Source organism: Phocoena sinus, chromosome 21, assembly GCF_008692025.1.
Source record: "Phocoena sinus isolate mPhoSin1 chromosome 21, mPhoSin1.pri, whole genome shotgun sequence".
In the NCBI taxonomy this organism is placed as follows: domain Eukaryota; kingdom Metazoa; phylum Chordata; class Mammalia; order Artiodactyla; family Phocoenidae; genus Phocoena; species Phocoena sinus.
Window position 1 is genome coordinate 18,806,125 of NC_045783.1, and position 15,549 is coordinate 18,821,673.

A 15,549-nucleotide genomic window follows, 5' to 3' on the forward strand; every position below is an offset into this window, starting at 1 on the left:
GAGATTTCTGTGCATTAATTTTGTATCCTGCTACTTCACCAAATTCATTGATTAGCTCTAATAGTTTTCTGGTAGCATCTTTAGGATTCTCTATGTATAGTATCATGTCATCTGCAAACAGTGACAGTTTTACTTTTTTTCCAATTTGCATTCCTTTATTTCTTTTTCTTCTATGATTGCTGTGGCTAAAACTTCCAAAACTATGTTGAATAATAATGGTGAGAGTGGGCAACCTTGTGTTGTTCCTGATCTTAGTGGAAATGGTTTCAGTTTTTCACCATTGAGGATGATGTTGGCTGTGGGTTTGTCATATATGGCCTTTATTACATTGAGGAAAGTTCCCTCTATGCCTACTTTCTGGAGGGTTTTTATCATAAATGGGTGTTGAATTTTCTCAGAAGCTTTCTCTGCATCTATTGAGATGATCATATGGTTTTTTCTTTCAATTTGTTAATATGGTGTATCACGTTGATTGATTTGCATATATTGAAAAGTCGTTGCATTCTTTGGATAAACCCCACTTGATCATAGTGTATGGTCCTTTTAATGTGCTGTTGGATTCTGTTTGCTAGTATTTTGTTGAGGATTTTTGCATCTATGTTCATCAGTGATATTGGCCTTTAGTTTTCTTTCTTTGTGACATCTTTGTCTGGTTTTGGTATCAGAGTGATGGTGGCCTCACAGGATGAATTTGGGAGTGTTCCTCCCTCTGCTATATTTTGGAAGAGTTTGAGAAGGATAGGTGTTAGCTCTTCTCTAAATGTTTGATAGATTTTGCCTGTGAAGCCATCTGATCCTGGAATTTTGTTTTTTGGAAGACTTTTAATCACAGTTTCAATTTCAGTGCTTGTGATTGGTCTGTTTATATTTTCTATTTCTTCCTGGTTCAGTCTTGGAAGGTTGTGCATTTCTAAGAATTTGCCCATTACTTCCAGGTTGTCCATTTTATTGGCATATAGTTGCTTGTACTAAACTCTCATGATCCTTTGTATTTCTGCAGTGTCAGTTGTTACGTCTCCTTTTTCATTTCTAATTCTATTGATTTGAGTTTTCTCCCCTTTTCTCTTGATAAGTCTGGCTAATGGTTTATCAATTTTGTTTATCTTCTCAAAGAACCAGCTTTTAGTTTTATTGATCTTTGCTATCATTTCCTTCATTTCTCTTTCATTTATTTCTGATCTGATCTTTATAATTTCTTTCCTTCTGCTTACTGTGTGGTTTTTTTGTTCTTCTTTCTCTAATTTCTTTAGGTGTAAGGTTAGGTGTTTTATTTGCGATATTTCTTATTTGTTAAGGTAGGATTGTATTGCTATAAAGTTCCCTCTTATAACTGCTTTTGCTGTATCCCATAGGTTTTGGGTCGTTGTGTTTTCATTGTCATTTGTTTCTAGGTATTTTTTGAATTCCTCTTTGATTTCTTCAGTGATCTCTTGGTTATTAAGTAGTGTGTTGTTTAGTCTCCATGTGTTTATATTTTTCACATATTTTTTCCTGTAATTGATATCTAGCCTTATAGCGTTGTGGTCGGAAAAGATACTTGATAGGATTTCAGTTTTCTTACATTTAACAAGGCTTGATTTGTGACCCAAGATATGATCTATCCTGAGAATGTTCCATGAGCACTTAAGAAGAATGTGTATCTGTTGTTTTTGGATGGAATGTCCTATAAATATTAATTAAGTCCATCTTGTTTAATGTATAATTTGAAGCTTGTGTTTCCTTATATATTTTCATTTTGGATGATCTGTCCATTGGTGAAAGTGGGGTGTTAGAAGTCCCCTACTATGATTGTGTTACTGTTGATTTCCCCTTTTATGGCTGTTAGTATTTGCCTTATGTATTGAGGTGCTCCTGTGTTGGGTGCATAAATATTTACAATTGTTATATCTTATTCTTGGATTGATCCCTTGATCATTATGTAGTGTGTATCTTTGTCTCTTGTAATAGTCTTTGTTTTAAAGTCTCTTTTGTCTGATATGAGAATTGCTACTCCAGCTTTCTTTTGATTTCCATTTGTATGGAATATGTTTTTCCATCCCCTCACTTTCAGTCTGTATGTGTCCCTAGGTCTGAAATGGGTCTCTTGTAGACAGCATATATACAGGTCTTGTTTTTGTATTCATTCAGCCAGTCTATGTATTTTGGTTGGAGCATTTGATCCATTTACACTTAAGGTAATTGTCGATATGTGTGTTCCTATTTTCTTGTTTTGTGTAGGTCTTTTCCTTCTCTTGTATTTCCTGCCTAGAGAAGTTCCTTTAGCATTTCTTGTAAAGCTGGATTGGTTGTGCTGAATTCGGTTAGCTTTTGCTTGTCTGTAAAGGTTTTAATTTCTCCATCAAATCTGAATTAGATCCTTGCTGGGTAGAGTAATCTTGGTTGTAGGTTTTTCTCCATCATCACTTTAAATATGTGCTGCCACTCCCTTCCGGCTGCAGAGTTTCTGCTGAAAGATCAGCTGTTAACCTTATGGGGATTCCCTTATGTGTTATTTGTTGTTTTTCCCTTGCTGCTTTTAATATTTTTTCTTTGTATTTAATTTTTGATAGCTAGATTAATATGTGTCTTGGAGTGTTTCACCTTGGATTTGTCCTTTTTGGGACTCTCTGTGCTTTCTGGACTTGATTAACTATTTCCTTTCCCGTTTTAGGGAGTTTTCAACTATAATCTCTTCAAATATTTTCTCAGTGCCTTTTTTTTTCTCTTCTTCTTCTGGGACCCCTATAATTCAAATGTTGGTGCGTTTAGTGTTGTCCCAGCCGTCTCTGAGACTGTCCTCAATTCTGTTCATTCTTTTTTCTTTATTCTGCTCTGCAGTAAGTTATTTCCACTATTTTATCTTCCAGGTCAGTTATCCGTTCTTCTGCCTCAGTTATTCTGCTATGGATCCCTTCTAGAGAATCTTTAATTTCATTTATTGTGTTGTTCATCACTGTTTGTTTGCTCTTTAGTTCTTTTAGGTCCTTGTTAAACATTTCTTATATTTTCTTTATTCTATTTCCACGATTTTGGATCATCTTTACTCTCATTATTCTGAATTTTTTTTAGGTAGACTACCTATTTCCTCTTTGTTAGGTCTGGTGGGGTTTATCTTGCTCCTTCAACTGCTGTGTGTTTTTCTGTCTTCTCATTTTGCTTATCTTACTCTGTTTGGGGTCTCCTTTTCACAGGCTGTAAGTTTGTATTTTCCGTTGTTTTTGGTGTCTCTCCCCAGTGGCTAAGGTTGGTTCAGTGCGCTGTGTAGATTTCCTGGTGGAGGGGACTAGTGCCTGTGTTCTGGTGGATGAGTCTGGATCTTGTGTTTCTGGTGGGCAGGTCCACGTCTGGTGGTGTGTTTTGGGGTGTCTTTGGCCTTATTATGATTTTAGGCAGCCTCTGTGCTAATGGATGAGGTTGTGTTCCTGTGTTGTTAGTTGTTTGGCGTAGGGTGTCTAGCACTGTAGCGTGCTGGTCTTTGAGTGGAACTGTGTTTTGGCGTTCAGATAGAGATCTCTGGGAGATTTTTGTCGTTTGATATTACGTTGAGCTGGGAGGTCTCTTGTGGACCAGTGTCCTGAACTTGGCTCTCCCACCTCAGTGGCACAGCCCTGAAGCCTGGCTGGAGCACCAGCCATGTCCTTCACATGGCTCAGAATAAAAGGGAGGAAAAAAAGAAAGAAGAAGATAAACTAAACTAAAATAAAATAAAGTTATTAAAGTTAAAAAAATTATTAAGAAAAGTAATTTTTAAGTAAAAAAAAGAAAAAAAAGGACAGAGAGTACACAAAGACAAATGGTAAAAGCAAATCTATACAGACAACTCACACACCAAAGCATACACATGCATAGTCACAAAAAGAAAAAAAGGGGAAATATACATATATCGTTGCTCTATACATATATCGTTACTCTATACATATATCGTTGCTCCCAAAGTCCACCTCCTCAATTTGGGATGATTCTTTGTCTCTTCAGGTATTCCACAGATGCAGGGTACATCAAGTTGACTGTGGAGATTTAATCCACTGCTCCTGAGGCTGCTGGGAGAAATTTCCCTTTCTCTTCTTTGTTCACACAGCTCCCAGGGGTTCATCTTTGCATTTGGCCCCATCTCTGCGTGTAGGTCACCTGAGGGCGTCTGTTCTTCACTCAGACAGGATGGGCTTAAAGGAGCAGCTGATTTGAGGACTCCGGCTCACTCAGGCCGGGGGGAGGGAGGGGCACGGAGTGCGGGGCGAACCTGCAGCGGCAGAGGCTGGCGTGACGTTGCACCAACCTGAGGCGCGCCGTTTGTTCTCCCGGGGAAGTTGTCCCTGGATCACTGGACCCTGGCAGTGGCGGGCTGCACAGGCTCCCGGGAGGGGCGGTGTGGATAGTGACCTGTGCTTGCACACAGGCTTCTTCGTGGCGGCAGCAACAGCCTTAGCGTCTCATGCCGGTCTCTGGGGTCCGCACTGATCGCCACGGCTCACGCCGTTCTCTGGAGCTCCTTTAAGCGGTGCTCTGAATCCCCTCTCCTCATGCACCAGGAAACAAAGAGGCAAAAAGAGTCTCTTATCTCTTCGGCAGCTCCAGAGCTTTTCCTGGACTCCCTCCTGGCTAGCTGTGGCGCACTAGCCCCTTCAGGTTGTGTTCACGCCGCCAGCCCCAGTCCTCTCCTTGCGCTCTCACGGAAGCCGGAGCCTCAGCTCCCAGCCCCGCCCGCCCTGGCGGGTGAGCAGAGAAGCCTCTCGGGCTGGTGAGTGCTAGTCGGCACCGGTCCTCTTTGCGGGAATGTCTCCACTTTGCCCACCACACCCCTGTGGCTGCGTTCTCCTCCGCAGCTTTGTAGCTTCCCCACTCCACCACCCACAGTCTCCGCCCGCGAAGGGGCTTCTAGTGTGTGGAAACCTTTCCTCCTTCACAGCTGCCTCCCGCTGGTGCAGGTCCTGTCCCTATCCTTTTGTCTCTGTTTTTTCTTTTTTCTTTTGCCCTACCCAGGTACGTGGGGAGTTTCTTGCCTTTTGGGAGGTCTGAGGTCTTCTGCCAGCATTCAGTAGGTGTTCTGTAGGCGTTTTTCCACGTGTAGATGTATTTCTGGTGTATCTGTAGGGAGGAAGGTGATCTCCGCATCTGACTCTTCGGCCATCTTGAAGCTCCTCCTCCCTAAAAATCGTGATAAAATGTTTACCACCAAACTATGCTTATAGAAATTTGACCAAAATAGAGACAAATCATATTATCTAGGCAGAAAGAGCCTCTGTCATAAATTTATCTCTTCTGAAATTGATTCAGATATTTGATGATCTTTACTTAAAATTCCAACAGGGATCTTTGTGGAGCTTGCCAAGTTAATCATGGGTGAATGTGTAGACTAAGAGAATGCTTATATACTGCAAGTGGCTATGGACTTTGTGCATGTACTTTAAAAATTGAGTGTGGCATTCTTTGGTGGAGTTAAAATACATGTATACTTTGCATCTACAAAATCCTAGAGAAACTGTTGCCATGTATACCAAGTGACCATCATCAAGAGTGTTCCTTGCAACTTTGTATTTAATAGCAAAAAAAAAAAAACCTTAGAAATAATCCTAATGACTATCACCAGAAAAATAAGTAAATACCCTGTCTTATAATCATCTAAAATAATAACATACAACGATGAAAATTAAAGTATCAGCCCTTCACTAGTCAGCATGGCTAAATCACAAAAACAACATGATAGAATACATACAGTATGGTATCATTTATATAAACTCTATAAACTTACAAAACCTAACTCTATATCTTCAACGGACATATATGTGTAGTCAAACTATAGTGGAAAACATGAGAATGAGTAACACTAAATTTTAATGATATTAACACTTCTATGAGAGAAAAAGTTTTTGAAGGAGGGGCAGAAAGAGGCTTCCAGGTCTTTTTAAGTACTCAGTTGCTTAATCTGGGAAGTAGTTCCATAGGTTTTTACTTTATTATTCTTTATACTTTAAGTATACATTACATTATTTTTCATGTTTGAAATGTCAAATACCAAAAAAAGTTTCAAAAAAAAAAAAGAGAGTAGTTATCTTAGCATTGTTGTTGGTGTGGGAGTAAGATGAAAGGGGTAATGCATTTTAATCAGAAGAACCAGGCAAGTTCAGGAAATAGAGGTAGCACAAAACAAGAACTGGGGGACAAAATTGTGCACCTTATTTTAGGGCATTCCCTCCCTATTAGCAGAATTGTCCCTCACAAAATGAGTACCTTACATTTGAGTCTTTACAAAGTCTCTCACAGAGTAGAGCACTCTTAATTCTTTATTTTCAGCAACAACAACAACAAAAAAAAAACCTTTTGGAGGAAAGATATAATAGCTTAAAATTACCTCAGTCTGTGATACTTTTAAATAGTTATAAAGTTCACCAGAGGAACTCAGCAAGACAAGGATTGAGGGATAATCACAACCCTACTGGGAGCATCTACTGGCAACAGCCCTTCTGGACGTTATCGAAATGGGTCCTAAGAGAATATTAAAATTCCAAGAGTCATGGACTCTTATTTACAAGATGAAGGATTTTGAAACTTTAATTAAAATTTAGACTCAATTTTGATGAAAGAATGTAAAAATGCAAATTTCAGTAACCATTTAAAATTGTTTTTTTATGTATTGCTAAACAAAGGCTCGGAGATTTAAGTGGCATGGTAAATTTAAGTAAATTTAAATTCACTGATGATTCCTTGTTGATCATCTTTGCTGCCTGTAGCTTTATTTCTTTTTTCAACAAAGAATGAAGAGAAATATCCCAGCCTTTGGTAAAGCTATTTGGGTTTTATGCTTGCAATGTTTTGAAAGAGTAAAACATTGCTTAAAAGAAATTCTTCTTCACTACAACTGGATGGCAGTACATGATGCTTATAAGTAGGCCATAAAAGCTTTGAAATATACATCTTCTAAAAAAATATAAAGCCTTTAACTTATGTCTGATAACTCTCTCCCAGATTGTAGCCTTAAACCATGCTTGTATATGTGTTGGGTGACATATGACTTCATTATTGCCATATAGCTCTGGTTCAGGCCAGCCCTCATGAATTCCAAAGAATAAGTATTTCTCACTCCAAACTCTCAACTGGTACAAAGGTTTCTGAATCATTAGGAAAGGTTGGTTTTGCATCTTCTTATACCTGAATGTTTCTTTTTAGCTTTCCCCAGATATTCGTGCTTGCCAAGCCTGTTCAGGAAAGTACTTAAGTATTCCTGGACTCTTGGTTGAACAAGGCAAGCCTCATTCCCTGTAATCGTATAAAAAAGACGCTTTCATTTGTTGAACAGCATGATGTAGGATTGTATCAACCACGCTTCTCGGAGAAAGGTGAGTGTGATTGCTACTAAATTAAGCTTTCCTTAAAACAAAACTAAATTGTGTTTTCTGGTGGCTAATCATAAAACAGGTAAATTCTACAGTTCAATATAAATATCACCTGCTGATAATAGTTATTTCCTTATTCTCAGTTTTTTAATGAATTATATAGTAAAGTGGTTTTAGCAAACTCTTGAAAACCATACCACAAATATTACTTGTAAATTAAATAAATAAGTTTACATTTCAACATTAAAATCCAAAGTTATAAGCACACCACTCTATGTATTGTCTGATAAAATGTGTGTTAGCCATAAATAGGTAGAATTTGCCAAGATATACATTTACATTGAAATATGGTTTCCCTAGATATTAAATTGTAAACGTGATTAAAAACTGGCAAAAAACAAAAAATTTTAATCAAATTTTATAATACACAGTTTTTATATGAAAAAAGAAGTATTGAATATCTCTAGCTAGAAACAGTAGTATTCTGCTTAATAGTCTACTGCTTACACATGCAAAATAGATTGCTTAAATTATAGACATTCATAGAAATAATCATGTTTGGCAAAAGTCCATCACCGTTTTCTTGAGGTTTACAGAGGAAAAGATGTACGTTTCATGATATAGAAATATATTGTTAAGATAATATTTACTTTATTTCCCTTCTTCAAGTGTCTCATAAAATACTAGTAATTAATTTTGGAGGTTAAATATTGATATTTATAAGACATTTGTCTTCGTTATTATGGTGTACCCTTGCTAAAATTGTTAAGGTATATTTGGCCAACATAATAACTCTATACAGAATTTTTTCAGAAAGGGGAAAAATTAAAATGGTTCTCAAGACTTGATTATTTAAAAGTACTTGTGTTGTACACTTCAAAATATTTAAGGGAAATAAAAACTTTGAGAAACCTATTTTGAAAGCTAGTATAAACTAGCTTTCAAACTTTGTACCAGTATAAACTATAAAATAGAACCTGGAAAATCCAATGCTTTAAGAAAACAGAGATAAACCCAGAGGGATGCCCTTTCATGCCAAGAGGTAAGATTTTCTCCAACGCTGGGCTCTGTGATCCCCTACTGTACATTGTTTGAGTTCCATATGTGCCATATTCTCATCTTTCTACAGAGGAAGAATCATTTTACTTTTTCTGTAACTATGATGAAAGATTCCACAAAATAGGGTATGGTAAGTATAGTTCTTCTGTCTTTCGTTTTTAATTGCACTAGTTCTTGTGCTTCGTCTTTTACACTGTTAACCAAGCAATGGAGTCCGCATCAACCCAGATCCTCTTCCACTAACAACTGTTAGGGCAGGATAAGAAAATTAACTGTTATATATTAAGTAGGCACTTGATAAATGTGCACTGAATTAAATAAGAACTTTATTGTCAGTGTCCTCGTATCAAAATTGTCTATTTTGTGCACACTGAGTTTCAATGAAATTTTTTTAAAATTTCCTTTTCTTGTGAGTTTTTGGAGATCCCTTCCATAAAGGTGTTTTTCCTGACTATCTGTTCTACCTGTGAGTTGCCGGAAACACAGTCAATTTGAATAATCTAGAACATAGAAGCATAAAAACAACAAAAGCAAAGAAAAAGAGGATGAAAGAGATTTTTAGTACTTTTATTGCTGGATTATTTTCCCAGAACTTTTTAGATATTTCTCTTTACCTCAGAGTTATTAGAGCATGGCAGGAAGTCTTTTGTTATTATTATTTTCATCTGAATCTGCAGGTGCCTTGATCTTGGAGTTTCTAGCCTCCAGAACTGTGAGAAAAATTTTCTGTTGTTCAGTAGCTGCTCAGTTTATGGTATCTTGTTAAGTCAGCCTGGAAAGGCTAAGACGGGAGCTTTCGAAAACAAGGGACAAACCACTCCAAGGATCTAGTTTGATGAGAACATGAAAACTTTTGTCCTCACCACTGAACTCTAAACCTTAGCACATCCTTAGAGGTGTGTGCACCTCTGGCACACACACGTATGTGTTTGTATGTATGTGGTGTGCACATATGCACGTGTTTTTATGAGTGTGCCTCACTGCATCTGCTATCCAAGTCCCTGATGCTGTAGCTCAGCTCATGTGCCCAGAGCCCCTTTGTGCAACTATCACTATTATTACTGCCGCCAGCATGATGCTTGCTCCTTACTCCATCTATCTTGTGTCAAATACCCAATGAGTTAAGTCTGGCACCGGTGTGTCTGATTAGCAAAGTTGGGATTACATACCTTTGTCCTAGAGAGGCTGGAATTAAGTACCAAGAGCTCAGGTTTCCTCCGAACTAAGATTCATAAAGTGGGAATTCCCCAGAGAGGACTGCTGCTTCTCTGCAGTGGATACTGCTTGCTGTCCATAAAACCTGTTTTCTCCTTTTCTTGTACATGTGACCGAACTACATTTCTTTATTATTTTTCTTTTATAGTTCACTGTAGCATGTGTCTGAGGTCTTTATAGTGGCACACGACGAGAAGTAACACGTGCACCTTGCAAGCGCAGGCTAAAGATGGGCAGGACTTTTCTGACCTGTCTTTCCCCTTACAGTCAACCAGAAACCAGAGCAATTCAAATTTGACCATATAATGACAGTTTCCTAGGGGACTGCAGAGCATAAGACAAAAAAGACTTTGTCCTTGAGTTACTGTGTAGAGAACAGCCCCCTGGCAATTAGAACTCCATTTCAGTCTATTACATGGGAGGAAGGTAAACTTCCACCCTCTTTAATCCTCTTCTCTATTACAGTGTCCTGTCCTTACCTTGACAGCCTCCAAAACCAAACACTGATAGCTAGTAGAGTGTTCTGTGTTTAGCTCTATTTATTTCACCTACTGTAAGCCTGTGTTATTGGTCAAAAAGAAACCGGTGAACTGTAGTACGAACTTAGTTACTATTTGTATTTTGTTTGTTCTTTGGAGATTATTCAATTTTAATTACATTTCAATGTAACCTGTTTTTTTGAAAACCTGTTTCTGAAATGCCAAATGTATTTTCAGTTGTACACATGGTGACCTTTCCTTGTAATACACTCATGATTCTTTAAAATTATAAAAATATTTCTAGCCTGTATTAGTGTTTTGGAAGATATGGCTTTAGATTCCAAACCGTTTGATCACCCTACACTCTTGCATGTAGTATTTTTTCAGGCCCAAATATCTTCTTATCGTCCTTGTCTTATTAGTAAATTCTTATTTATCATTGAAAGCCCAGGTCAGATGCAATCTCCCATAAGTTCCCCTATAAGCAGTCTTCTGTATTGTCTTTGTCCTAGCTCTGTATTTGCACATTATTCTATTTTCACAAGCCCTGGATATTTTTAATCGTTTCTTTACATCTCTGCCTCCCATATTGAATTGTGAGTGCTGGTGAATAAGCTCCATTATGCCTTTATTTTCTGATATCCTCACATTACAAATATTTTCCAGTTGAACTTCATTACATTATAGTGAAGCCATTAGTACACTCCTATAACATAGCAGTAAGCACAGTTTTCACTTGAGTATTTGACTTGAAATAACATGTGTATTAATATTTCTCACAATTCTAGCTGTTACTTAAATTGTGTGTGATTCTGTTCTACTTCCCCTCCAAAACACAACATAAAGCAAAAGCAGATAGCAAAGATTTCTGTGTAAAACTACTTGATATCTGGAAAATAAAATTTCAATATTTGACCATCTCATTACAAGCTTCAGTCCTTCCAATCTTCCCAATATCTCTTTACCACCTGCACTTTGCTTTATCAGTTCTCTCAATTTTAGTATTTATTCTCCCAGTTTATCAATTTCCTCTTACCCTTAGTAACTTGCCTTCTAGTCAAATGAGCTATTCTTTAACCAGCCTATTCCATATTTGTATTCTTCTCCTATACAAATCCAAAAAATTCCTACACAGGGATACATTCTAAAATCTGCATTCATACTTAAAAGGGAACAGTTGAGTTCTAATGGGAAAAGGGCATTTCTTAAATGACTTTTCTACCTCAGATTAATAATTTTTATTCTCTACTATCTCATGAAAATTCTTATTAACATTTAATTATATTTTATTATTTTTTCATTTTATCATAAAGTGTAGTTGCCACCATCCCCCAAATTTCCTTTACTTTCTCTGAATAAACAACATCCTTTTATATTTCATCAGGAAGAAACCTCATTATTCATAATCTCTTAAATTTTTAAGACTTGCCACCTAACCTGATTTTAATACTTTATTTAGATGTAATTGACATATAATAAGCTGGACATAAACTGTACACTTTGATATGTTTTTTGAAATATGTATATACCAATGAAACCATATCTACACTCAAGGAAATGAACATATCTGTCACCCTAAGTTTTCTGTATGCCAGTTTGTAATCTCTCCCTCTCACCTCTCCTGCCCCCTCTCCCTCTTCCCAGACAAACACTGATCTTCTTTCTCTCACTCTAGGTTAATTTATTTTCTGAAATTTTGTTTAAGTGGAATCTTTCATTACACAATCTTTTTTTCTGTAGAAGGCTTCCTGCACTCAGCATAATTATTTTGAGATTCACAAGGACTACATGTCTCCATAGTTCATCTCTTTTTATTGCTGAGATGTATTTAATCATATTGATATACCACAAGAGATTTATTCAACTGTTGATGGACATTTGGGTTGTTTTCAGTTGGGGGCTATTAGAAATGAAGCTGCAATGAACATCTGTGTGTCTGTGTAGACCTATGCTTTCATTTATCTTTAGTAGGAGAAATACGGTAGATATATGTTTAACTTTTTAAAAAACTGCCAAATTGTCTTCCAAGTGCTTGGCATTGTTTCCAACATACAATACAGTCAGTCTTTAATTTTGTTTGTTCTACTAGGTGTGATGTGGTCTCTCATTGGGTTTTAACTGCATTGCCATGATCATTAATAATATTGAGTGTCTTTCACCTGGAGCCCATTTATTTACAATGCATAAATCTGCTGTGGTAAAGTGTTCAAATTTTTTAACACATTTCACTAGGGTTTTTATTTTCTTATTGAATTTAAAGACTTATTTATGTATTCTGGCAGTGATAATAACCCAATTTTATTCTTCTTTTTAAAGTTATTTTGGCTACTCTAGATCCTTTGTATTCCTATATAAATTTTAGAAACATCTTGCTAATTTTGTTCAAAGAAACCTGCTCTGGGTGTGATTGGATTGGATTGAATCTACAGATCAATTTGGGGAGAACTAATGCCTTAAAATACTGAATGTTTAAATCCATTAACATGGCGTTTGTGATGTATTATTTTGCTAGGTGTGCTGAAACAAAGTGACATAGACTGGGTAGCTTAAACAACAGAAATGTACTGTCCCCCAGTTCTGGCAGCTAGAAGTCCCGAAGTGTTAGCAGGCTTGATTTCTTTTGTGTGTAAGGGAAGGATCTGTTCCAGGCTTCTGTCCTTGTCTCATCGATGGTCATGTTCTCCCTTTGTATCTTCACATCATCTTCCTCTGTCCCTGTCTCTGTGCCCACATTTCCCCTTTTTATATGGACACCAGTCATATTGGATTAGGGCCCACCCTAATGACTTGACTTCAGCTTGATTACTTCTGCAAGGACCCTATCTCCAAATAAGGTCACATTCTGACATGTGAATTTGGGGGGACACAGTTCAACCCATAACGTGTAGTCAGTGGCTAACATAGTGCATAGTATAGCTAGAATATCTTACCAGCATATTAAATATTTGGCTCTCAAAGCATTGGTCAGAACTTGTCATATGATCCTGACTCCAATGAGTAAGGGAAAGTGCAGTCTCACCCTGTGTCAGGAAGGCAGGGAAACAAAGCTATCTGGTGAATAGCACTGATGATCACTTGCTCTATGATTTGATTTTTAATATTATTGTAGTAAACAAAGGAGGAATTAACGATCAAGGCAAGGTACTGGCAATCATATTTTTCTTCTACACAGTAGTCATTTTTCATATACATTAAAATGTTCTGTTGTTTCTTTTTAGTTTCCTGTGGTTGTAGAAAAATGTAAGGCTATGATAGCAATAATATTTTGATTATTCTATTCATGGAATTTATATTGTTGGAAAACTGTAAAAATTTCTATATGTAATCAGATATCTTATTGAAATGTTATGCCACATGAATTCCCATTGATAAAAAGCGAGGAAATCATGGCAAAACTAAATCTTACTAAAGTTTAGAAGGATATTAAGAAAAAGGATGCCTTCTTGAAGAATAGGACTTCTACGTTTATAATTTGCTATTTAATTTCTAATTAAAATAAAGAACTGAATTCTCCATGGCATGACACATTATGTAGTACATATGCTAGAAAACACCTTATAAAACCTAACACATGCTGTATGGTAAATGCTCTGTGGAAACTTATGTCTCTTAATAATATTTAGTTTTATTATCTTGTGTATTTAATATCAAATTTCAGGACAGAAACTTATTATTTATTTGGCTTTTCTTGTTTTGGCCACTACCATTATATCAGCACATAATTGAGGGACCCAAAGTAATCCTCCTTTATTTTCCTTTCGTTTAATATTGTAAGCCTCAAATATGTCCCTGTTCATGTATTGATATCATCTATCACAAAGTTATTTTCTGCAGGTGCATGTGTTCCTTTGTTTGACGATCTTAGCTTATTGTTACAAAATAAAATTAATAAATGTGATTTCTTGTCTACACAAACAACCTTCACTTTCTCAGTTTTTAAAAGTGAGAATCACAATTCTAGGACACTGTCCTAGAATTACCATATATTATGGTACTTCCCGGAAGATATCTGTAAGCAAATATAAAGGAATGCTCTGGGAAATGAATAACTATTAGAAATGGAATAAAGGAGATAGGAAATAATTCTCAAAGTGTAAAACACTTAAAAGAAATTTAAAGACACTCTAAACTTGCTCCTTAGTTCAGGTTTAGATTTATAGAAAATTGATTATTGAAAGCCCATTTAATTTTGTAAAATATGTATCTCACATTACATTAACGGAAACCGTTCAGTGCTCATAAGAGTAGGTGGGGAGGGCAATATTTAGTACAAAATTTAGGAAGAGGAGATAATTGTCTTGTTTCCTAACAAATCCCAAAACACAGAAATATATATAGAAATATATATCCCCAAAATATAGAAATATTTTAAATACATAGATGATATTGCTTTAATCTGAGACATATTTAAGTTTATACTGAGATATTTCTGAGACATGTTTAAGTTATGCTCAATAATTATTATACGTGAAAATGATAAAACTGTAAAGAGAATGATCTTGTTCAGCTCATATGCTTGTGCATTTCATAGTTGGTGGTGTCATGTGGTTAGCTCTCTGGTTCATTTTATTCTTAACTCACCTACTAAACAACACTCACTATGTTGTTTATTCAACTCTAACTTTAGTTATCCATAGAGACACACTCTTGAGAAGTGGAGGAGGGGGAGCAGGGCCAGTGTGACCCTGCAGTTACTGCTGTCTCTGTGCCCTCACTGCCATTGCTGCCAAACCGCGTGAAGTTCAATGACAGCTGTGGGGGACTTGGAAATTGCTAGGGAAGTGCAAAGAAATAATGATGCGAGCCCTCGGCGCAAGTGGATAGGAGAAAGTTGCATTTTGTGTTTCCTTCTATCAAAGTAATTCTGCTATAGATCTGCATTCCGTGGGATAAATAGCTTTCTTCCTCCAGTATGGTTGTTTTCCACTTCCTTCCTCTTGCTAGACCACAGTAGAGTTTCAAAAACTGCCTGTAGGGGCTTCCCTGGTGGCACAGTGGTTGAGAGTCCACCTGCCAATGCAGGGGACACAGGTTCGTGCCCCGGTCCGGAAAGATCCCACATGCCGCGGAGCGGCTAGGCCCGTGAGCCATGGCCACTGAGCCTGCGCGTCCGGAGCCTGTGCCCCGCAATGGGAGAGGCCACAACAGTGAGAGGCCCGCGTACCAAAAAAAAAAAAAAAAAAAAAAAAACTGCCTGTAGATGAATGTAGGTGGGTGAAAAGTAAAGGGGGTGTTTACATTTATTTGTGAGCCCCTTTCTAAAGTTACTTTTTAAATATTTAATTTATTTTCTTTATTTTTTTGGCTACGTTGGGTCTTAGTTGAGACATGTGGGACCTTTCGCTGTGGCGCTCCGGGTTCTCTCTAGTTGTGATGTGTGGGTTTTCTCTCTCTAGTTGTGGCACAAGGGCTCCGTGGCGCGGGGGCTCCAGGGCGCGTGGGCTCTGTAGTTGCAGCATGTGGGCTCTCTAGTTGAGGTGCGCCAG

General features: G+C 37.2%; 1 protein-coding gene across 1 annotated transcript in view; it reads left to right on the top strand.

Moving 5' to 3' along the window:
* The first annotated feature begins 7,263 nt into the window (after positions 1–7,263).
* Positions 7,264–15,549, top strand: part of MSR1 (macrophage scavenger receptor 1) — a 155,936-nt gene continuing 147,650 nt past the window's right edge. Inside the window, exon 1 of the mRNA XM_032618601.1 lies at positions 7,264–7,313. The gene's annotated coding sequence lies outside the window, so the exon portion shown is untranslated. The remainder of the gene's footprint in view (positions 7,314–15,549) is intronic.